Genomic DNA, 9,954 nt, shown 5'->3' on the forward strand with positions numbered 1-9,954 from the left:
ATCTCTCTGCAACAGTAGAAGCGATAAAGGAAAAAATTGGCCCTTTTCCTGTAAATCAACTCCAGTGCTTTGGGGGAGGCTGCTCTTGCTTTCTTTGCAGCTGAGTGTGAGCCTGCGCGTTCCCGAAGGAGCTCAGCAGCACAAGCCAAGGTGCTCTTGAAGATCAAGGGCAAAACTCAATGACCTGGGACGAGAGAATGAGTCTCAAAAATAATTTGCCTGAGCTGGCATCTGAACCACAAAGTAAATCAAGCAGTTGGAGCTCTCAGAAGTTCAAAAGACTATAGGAAGGATCAAATCACTTGCCACTGAGCTTCTTTTGAGTCTTTATTTTATTTCATTTTGATGCAAGTCAGTATTTCCAGGAAGCTTTTGCCCTCAGCTGAGTACACTGCAAATTCAGTGTCATTGTTTGGAACAAGAAAGGCCAAAATTCTTCGTGTGAGAGGAGCAGTGATCCTCCAGATATTGATATGAGGCCCCTGAGGACAGCCCAAGCAAGGGCGCCTCAATAATACTGCTGTCTATGCATATGGGTCTTGGCCATGGGCATGGCCCCAGTGCTGAACACAATGATTTGTGGTGTCCAAAAGGCTTTAGCCACCTTTTGTTGGCTGACAGCTTCAAGAATTTCAGTATACACCTGGGCTTCAGGGAGCCTCGGGAACTGGCTCTTTGGGTGAGTAATGCAAAGACAGAGTAGGACTATGGCAACTTTGCGGATAACACTGGTTCTCACTGCTGAGAGTGGGTCCTGGGAGACACAACGGACTCAGGCCTCCCTTTCCTACATGCTGGTAGAGAACAACTCTCCCCCAGGACAACGCAGCCGATAGCAGGTTAGCCTGGACAGACAGTCAGGGGAACTGAGAAAAATAATAAGGTTTGGGTAAAGGTGCAAAACAGTGATATCAACACCCCAGCTCTCCAACCATCGCAGGCTGTAGGTGTGCAAGGCAGTATGTAAGCAAAGAGCCTGCAGCCTCCAGAAGGTCAGCCAGAAACCACACTTGGCAGCAGCAAGGAAGTATTTGAGGCCAACCAGGTAACAAACAACATCCAAACAGGCTCTTACTAGCAGGGAGGCAGAGAGGAGCACACAAACCCCACCATGGTACTGGTGATGGTGGTGATGATAGGCAAGGCTGGGGTGAAAGTCCCACACCATGAGTCAGAGAGGTGGGGAGAATCTACCTCAAGCAGCTGCAGCCCTCAGACACACGTGGGCTGAGTGTTTCTTGATTACAGATAATTCAATTCATGTGGGGATGAAGGGGGAAAAACAATGAAATGAGGGTTTCAGAAGGGACTGTGTTTTTATGTTCTGGTCTTGTAGCTGATGGCCTGGGAGATGCTTTGGGTGCTGGCAGCTAAGGCTGCTCCTGGAACCTCTGTAGGTATATGCAAATATTTTTCCTAGCTGGTTGGGTTTTAGAATCCCAATTTGCATTACAAGCACTTGTACTTTGTGGGGTTTTGTTGTTGTTTTCCTTTGTCTCCAAACATCCCAAGGAATGAAAATGGGTGTTTTTGAGCTGCGCTGATTTTAATCTAACTTCAGATGGGTTGGAAAAGTAAGGTCAGAGTTGTGTCAATGACAGTTCAAATGAAAATAAAGGTACAGACACCAAAATGCTACTGAACTGGGTGAGGCTTTTTGACTGCTGTCATTACAGTTGATGGTTATATTCAGTCACTTTACATTTTATTGATGTATTTTTTCCCAAGCGCTCCGCCCTAAACTTACTTCTCATTTCTAGAAGTCAATAGTATGGATCCTTTGACAAAAGGCACGCAGCATTCTGCCACGATACGTATTTCACTATGGAAGGAGCTGCACATTTTTCTTCTTCTCGGTTCTTTCATCTTGCAAACAAACCCAAACTTCTCTGTTCTGTACAAAACTACAAATCTGGGGAAACCTTTCTGCCCTTGATTCTCTGTACTGAATCATCTGTGCTGATGCCTTGCTTTCCTCTAGAGAATTGTTTTCCCAGAACGCTTCTGCTGGTGATCAGCAGTTATGAATGTGCTTTGAGGTTCACCTAACAACTGGGATTTTTTTCCTCTATTTGGTTTCCCCCCCCCCTCCCCCCCCTTTTCTGGTGCAGGTGGAAAACTGCATCTTGCTGTCTTGTCTGGGGAATGAAAGCACAGGTTTAGCATGGGCAAAGGCTCTGCTCTGCGTCACTGGTGGGCACAGATGTGTTCAGGTGGCTCTGCACCAATGAAGTCTACTTTGGGGCCATGTGTGAGTGGCTGTAGAACGTACTGCCCTTCGTAGCCCTGCTGTGCCTCTGATGGGCACCTTTGCTCTTTCTTTTTGATGGGTGAGGGTCAGATATCCATCCCCTAAGTTTCAATGCCACTGTTCTGTGTTCGTTCTTAGCGAATGTGGAATTTTCAAAGCCTCATCTGTGCTTAAATAATGTCACTGTTTTCCCCTGTCAAGAAAGCTCAAGGGAGGAGAAAGAACAAGGTCAAATCCCTTCTCAACCTGAAGGAGATGAGCCTTCTGGGAAGCTGGGGTGCTTGGGAACACCCTGGCACTATGGATCCCGCAGTCTTTCTGGCTGATAAATAATTTAGGTTTGGGTATTATGAATCCCTATTTTTTTTTTTTTTTAACGAGTAGAGAAATTTATTACAAGTACAGCAAGTCTCACCTTTATAAATAATTAAGCTTGGTTACACACAGTGACTGTAGTGAATGATCTGGAGATGAAGTCGCAGAATGGAGCATTTGTCCCTCTTTTTCGAAAGCAGAAAGAAGGGAGATAAGGGAGCAATAACTGTGTGTACAGAAGGGTGAGCGGACTACATCATTCCTCTACACGTCTCCCTGACCCAATGGATTTGTGAATACAGGTCCATAATTGTGAGGTGAATGAATTCAGCTCAGGAGCAGGAGGGGAGGAGTGAAGGTTGCGGACCCCATCTATATGGGTGCAACAGGTGCAAAAGGACTATTCGCATCTGTATCTCATTACAACCACCACTCAAACAGGATGTCATTAGCAGTGGTGGCACAACGGAGAATGGGAGGGCAGATAAAGAAAGGGGAGGGAAAAAAAAGATCAGGATTGATGTTCTCTTTCTGTATTTGTTATCTTACAGGAAAACAATGGCAGAATACAAATCAATCCACCCCATGCACAGACGGCTGGGATCCTTTGAGGCTCTTGTTTTATGGATGGAATAAATTCAGCTGATGGGGAATGGAAAGCACGGTAAGTGTTTAAAAAAAAACAAACAAAAACACCAAACAAACAGGAAAAAAAAACCCCTTTTGAATATCTTTTTTCTCCAGTCAAGAGCTTACACAGCAGAGTCATGTGAAGGGAGATGCTAAGAGGCCCAGTGGTGGTCATAGCTTTCCTGTTATCAGAATAAATGTACAGATAGGTTCCCTCCAAGGCAAGGCCTTCCTGTAGAGGTCAGTAAAATGACACATAAGGAACTGTAACTCATTTAAGGGGGAAAATGAACTGGCTAAGGAAAAGCACGTGAGCAAAAGTCGTGTTTTGCAGGTTACAGCAGAGAAAACAGCAGTGACTGCTGGTCCTCTGCTTTCCAGCCTGCAGTTCACCTCTAGAAGACAGGTTTGTATGTGCTACTGGCAAAACTGACACCTACTCCTCTCCTAAAGGATTTGGTGTCTCCATGAGAATGTAAAAACACAGGGTGCACCAGACTGGAGATCCCATGTCCCCACTGCCATCTCCTGGCCTGTGGGAGCAGCCTTGAAAGCTGTTCCTCACATTGCACTACACCTTGTAAGAAAGGGACAGCTATCAGCTGGATGCAGCAGCAATAAACTGGGCTGCAAGGTGCTTTCAAGAGACTGGCCACTATAATGATATCACTCACGAGCTCCCAGCCTTTATATTTCCACACTAACAATATCCCAGGGCAGTAGCGATTCTTCAGTCTTCTAAAACATGTTGTGTCCGGAGGGTGATTCTCCATGTAGCTGAGCCCCAGTGCAAACCAAAGGGCGCTTTTCAGACTGGTGATGAAATTCTTAATTATGCAGCATCAGATGCAGCGGTTCGAGGGAGAAGCAAATTCACTTACAAATTATGCACATACATCAAAACCACCCTCTGCTTCAGAGACAAATGCCCAATCAATCCCATCTCTTTTGCCATCTCCAGCAGACGTTACATCAGGCTGTTTTATCAGTTTTAATTTGTCTTTCCTCACTGTGCTCAGTCGACTTGTGGTTATCTAGACCACGGGGAGGGAGCAGAACTATCCCAAATGAAGTGGAGCGCAGTTAAACAAAGCCAGTGTTAAATCAGAAGGTTAAAATAGTTATTTTTCTGCATTAGTTGTAGTAGAAACTGGAGCTATGATGTAGAAAAAGGTCTAAGACAGGCATGAAAACATTTTATTTATGGTGTAGCACAGTTCATTTGCATCTGGATAATCTGCCCACATCTGCATTGTGCACTAGGTGAGAGTTCTGGGGGGTAAAGGAAAACTGATTTTTGTCTCAGTGTTTGTGAGGACTTTCCCGCATTTGCAGGTGTGATGGATTCAGTGGGAGCTGTAATTTATAGCCCTGTCTCCTGGCCGGTGCTTCAGGTGGAAGGAGAACAAGCATCAAGCCTGGGCTTGTGGCAAAACATAACTTGATTCCTAAACACAATGGGCAGAGCCACAGAGGGGGGGCTCTCGATGGAACCAGCTGTGAAGGGAGGATCAGTTGCAAAGCTTAAGGCAAAGCCACAGCCGTCTGAGTTCAGATGGTGCCCAGCTTGTGGGACACAGCAAAGGCAGCACTCCTGTCACAGCACTGGGGATCCTCTGGTGCTACATGCACACAGAGAACAGACAAATAATGGCTGGAAGAAAGTCTGTCTTCAATAATCTTTAAGGAGATCTGATTCTTTATTACATTGCTCTGAGTTATGTGATGCACAGAAGAAAGATTGGGCTTCCTCACTCTTCTATGCCTCCAAACCCAGTTGAAATGCTAGAAAACAATAAAGCTCCTATGTTTTTTTTCCCCCCTCTTCTTTGCTTAATGGAAGAGGTGCTTCATAGTGGTTTCAAGATTTGGAAGGAAATAAGGGTTTCAAAAAGAGATGTATCCCTCTTGGGTCACTACAAAAAGCTGTTTCATTATTGCCTAAAACCAATGGAAATGAAGCCAGCATGTCCTCAGACTCTTAATACAGCATCAGATCTAATTGAATCTTTTGCATCTATTTTTAACGAGCAGCTCGTTTGTTTAATGTGATGGCTACATGATTATGAGTTTGTTCCCTACTTGGGACATATTGCTTCTAATGCAGTGATATTTAATTACTATCTCTCAAGGAATTGTAAGAAACAAGCTGTCAAGGTTGGAAAAAACAGTGATTTATTCCTCGTTGAACAGACTGCAGAGCGGCACAGGCCCTGTCTACCTGGGTGATGATCCTATTGCTGCAGTGTGAAGCCCTCAGGAGGGCACTGATTGCTGCAGCACTGCATCCTGCCTGTTCCTTTCCTGGGCTGTGTCAGTGCACAAGCAGTGATTGGGGAACAGCATCACGCTGCTGATGTGAATTACTGGAGAATTACCATTACTTCCAGCACTCCGTGTAAGTGAAAGCACAAATGGGTAAGAAGCCTTTAGCCAGTGACATTCCAGGGGATGTGCATGGCTTCAGCTTTCCTATGGACAGAGTGGGGCAGGGATCCTGAGGGACATCCAGAGCTCCTATACAGGTGAGCAGAAATCACACCGAGCTAATTGGATTGTCTGTGTAACTGTCTAGTGGGAAATAGGAACAACAAAAGCCACTTCTATCATTCTCATGATTTGTTCCAGTGTAGAATGACACTGAAAGGGACTTATCTGGCTTTCAAGGTTTGTTTTCTGTCCTTCTACCTACCAGTAAGGCACAGTACAGGGCAGCTCAGCCCACAACTCAGGCTTGGACTCTGTTGTTTGAATAACCCACAGTGAAGATTAGAGAAATGAACAATCAAACTGTTCCAGCTTGTCCTCAGTGGATAGGAAATGAATGAAAATACCGTGAAAGATAAATGGTAAAGTTAGTTTAAAACTGATTTAGTGGAAGTAAAAGAGGATGAGTGTTCGTTGCACGCTGCTGATTTATATTTTCTATATCTCAGCCTTCATAACCAAATTCTGTCTCATTAGCTATTAGAGGTTTAATGCAGGGTTGTGCATTCTGTCACAATCCAAGCAGCTTTCAATACTTTAAAGGAACACAATGCTGCATTTTGAAAGATTAGCAAGGGCGTCCTTGGCTGGATTCTTGCATATTAAAATGTGATCTTCAAACCCGAGTTTTTCTTGTGGGATGAGGAGATGGGGAATAATTCAAACCATCTCTCCCTCTTTTTTTTTTCTCTTTCATTGAACTTGGCTTGATGTAAAACTATACCCAACTTGGAACAAAAGGAACAACGGTTTACAAAGAATGAGCTGTGAAACGAGTGGATCTTGTGAAGATGAAACTCTCCAAAATTAGCTGAGGTTGTTGGGGGTGTTTTTTTGTTAATTTTATATGCTTTGTCTTTCAGCTGCTTGCAGATCCTAGGAAGAATGAGCTAATTTTTCCCACTTCTTCCTCTCAGTGTTTTCCGCAGCATAAATAATACATAGCAATAGCAATATTGGTTTTATTTGGAAAGAAGAAAAAGAAATAGAATCTGCCTTGGAGATAGAGCCAGGCTGAAGGCAGCCACAATGAGGATGAGGGTGATGCACCAGAACGAAGCCCTCATGTTACATAGTGAGGACCACAAAGCAGCCACACCATCCTCAGCTACATGTGCTGGAGGAACACCAGTAAATGAATGCATGTGGATGCACCACCTTTTTAGATGAGCAAAAATAAACAAAAATCCTTTGTAAAGCAGGAGGCGTGACACAAACACAGCCCCGAGCTGCCCACAATGCCTTTGCAGTGACTCAGTGCCTTTCGGACCAGATAGCTCAGTCTCCTGTGACTCATCCCCAAAACAACAGTGAGGCTGCCAAGATGCAGTGGGGCATTGCAATAAAGGTTCTAGGCAGCAGTGAGCAGTGAGACCAATCCACACTCTCTGTAGAAAGAAAGGCAGCAATTTTAGGTTACTGAAACTAATGTGGGCTGTATACACACCTGGAAATGAGAGTTTCTTTGCTCCTGTGGGGCTGCTGCAATGGTCAACCAGGGCTAAGTGCAGCTAGCTAGTAATTTAGAGCACTAGAGCACCTGAATATGGTGACAGTGTATGGATTCAGAGCCCTGGAGGTTGATAGCAGTGTTCTCAGTCTCTTTAGCTGCATAAATAAGTAAACAGACAGTTTTCCTACAGAACTGGATGGGCATTTTTAACATGTGGGCAAGGAACAGACCCCCTCTCAAGGTTACTTCAGGACTCCCAAGTAACACAGGATCTTGCTTCTCATGTCTGCATCTTCTCTTCCACCTCTGTTGCCATAAAGCAGCTGTGAGCACTAAGTGATGTTCTGCACCACTGGTCTTCTCATGAGCAATGTGGATTTTCCTGTCCTTAGCAACATGGAGATGTGGGGTCTGATTTCAGTCAATTGATTTTTGATGAGGATCGCAGCCACTTAGCCTGGCTGGAATTGGATGCGCTGGGAGTGTCTCGGTCCATGAATGAACAATTGGACTAACAGTAAGGACACAAAGGCAGCAGATTTTGGGTTGTTGCAGATAGCAGTACCAGTCAATCACCTGCATGAAGGGTTTGTGTTACAGTAAATCCTCCTGCGCTGTGGAGTGAAACCATTTTGCTCCCAGCCCCAGCACTAACTTGTTTCTTAATGAAACTCCACTGGCCTCTGGTTTCCCATGGGAAACCATTGCACTGTAACTCTGTAATCTGTGATCAAAATGAAGGAATGCAGCCTTGGCAAAGGGAGAGCTTTGGGACGTAAACTCCCCTGGTGCCCACTTGCTGTTCCGCACTCTTACTCTGATGAATGAGCATTTCAAAAACTCAGACTGTATTTGCAAGTCTGTAGCAGCTCAAAGTCAAAGAATCACAGGATCATAGAACGGCTTGGATTGGAAGGGATCTTAAAGATCATCGAGTTCCAACAACCCTCAGAGGCTTCTTTAGGTCTCTCTGGGTGGAATCCTTTCCCTGGGCATGTTGACCACAACACACAGCTTGGTGTTATCCACAAACTTGCTGAGAGTGTGCTCAACACGGGCACTTTTCAGGCTATGGTGAGTAGGGCTCATCCTCCCCAGAGAATAATCTCCCAGAAATCGACACATGACATCGAAAGACAAATGAGAATGAAAAGGCCTCTCAAATTTAATAGCCTCCATGAATTACGCTGCCTTTTGTCTACATGAGCTGTCACTCTTTCCATTAAAGAGTCACTGTAATCAGTAATCCATTTTAAGATTTATAGACATGGAGATTTATAGACTTACTGTTCTTATCTGCTTTTTTACTTCTTTTTCCCCATGCATCTCCATGAACTCCCAAAGGATGAGATCCTGTCCTAAACCGCCACTCTGCATCTGGAAGAATAAAATGGTGCTGGGGTGGCAGGCCTCTGAACTGGAGGCCAACAAAAGCATTAATGCTGATAAGGACAGCAGGAATGGTAGTATGGAGTTGGAGAAGAACAAGAAAGAAAGGATAAAAGATGAGCAGGAGAAAATTAGAGAAGCAGAATCCAAGTTTCTCACTGTGTAAGTTCCACAAGTCCTTGAAAGAAAGGATATAATTAGGTTATTTTACCTATCTGGCCATTTTTATAATGAAACAAAAACCCTGTATCCTTGAAGTGAACATGCTCGGATCTAACTTTCACATACAAGAAGGCCACTTTACTCTGCTCACAATAAAGAATGTGCTCAGGTGGGAGTATGCTGACATTACAAAGTCTCTTCAAACAGCCGAAGGAATTTCAGTACAAATGAGCCTCAAGCCACCTGCTTTGCATATTTTTATCTGATTCTGGGGCAGCTGAATGGTTTGCTCTGATAGTAATTGAATATCCATATGTGGATTAATACCTCCAGCACGGAAGAATTTAAATCTGTGCTGCTTGAAACTAGTCTGCATTGAGCAACCTGATTCTGGGTACAACTGCAAGTACTTAAGTGACATAGAAGTTAGAGTACTGTTCAAAAGCTTCTAACTTGTTCTGAGGCTGGTTTGGGGAAGTCTGTGTGAGAAACAGATTTACTTACCTTCCAGATATTACACTGACAGCAGGCAATATTTGAGACAACTCTGACAAAGTAGCATTGTATGAAATTCCTTAGGTAACCTCTAACACTTCTGCTACGTATTGCTTGGTATTTTTGTACCTGCTTGTCTATAAGGAGAAACAGGACAAAGCCTTTTCTGAGTCTTGTTCCTGTGCTGAAGAAAGCTGCTCTATTTGGTGACCTATGGAAGAAAATGCTTTGGTACAAATGGGTATGGCGTAGCACAGTGGAAATCGGCAGGCAACATTGTCCCTGTATATCAAATATAAGGCTCTCTTCCGAAATGCAGATTTTCTTAAGGAACAGAGAACTGCAGGGTCTGACTGTGTAATGCATTCTAATTAGCCATTACCACAGGCTCACATCATATTGGAAACTGTGTCTGTGCCAACCCTTCACAACAGGCACACGTGACGGCTGTCAAAATAATTATCGGCACAAACTTGTATTTTCCAGTTTGAGACAGAGAGAACTTCAGTGGTGGGTTAATCTTTCTGTGCTCTTGGGAAAAGCAGAAGAGCACCGAGACTCATTTTAAATTGATCGTATTCAAGCTGTTCAGTAGATAGGGTTATGACCCATGAATTCAAGGGCTGCCTTCCTGTGCTCTCATGTATTACGCAGGAAGGAAACCATGAATTCAAATCTGTTCGTCTCCTCCTTGAATAGTTTCCTAACTAAGTGCCTTGGATTCACTGCCTTTGATAATCCTTTGGCTGAATGTCATTGATGTGTTTGTATT

General features: G+C 44.1%; 1 long non-coding RNA gene across 2 annotated transcripts; it reads left to right on the plus strand.

Moving 5' to 3' along the window:
• The first annotated feature begins 1,328 nt into the window (after positions 1 to 1,328).
• On the plus strand, positions 1,329 to 5,720 carry LOC140257015 (uncharacterized). 2 transcript variants are annotated; one of them, XR_011904901.1, is made up of 3 exons: positions 1,329 to 1,393; positions 3,118 to 3,230; positions 4,532 to 5,720. It is a non-coding gene; the product is annotated as an uncharacterized lncRNA (long non-coding RNA). The 2 variants fall into 2 exon arrangements; XR_011904902.1 differs by having other exon boundaries at positions 1,337 to 1,397.
• The last annotated feature ends 4,234 nt before the right edge of the window (positions 5,721 to 9,954 follow it).

Source organism: Excalfactoria chinensis, chromosome 10 (genome assembly GCF_039878825.1).
Source record: "Excalfactoria chinensis isolate bCotChi1 chromosome 10, bCotChi1.hap2, whole genome shotgun sequence".
Taxonomy (NCBI): Eukaryota; Metazoa; Chordata; class Aves; order Galliformes; family Phasianidae; genus Excalfactoria; species Excalfactoria chinensis.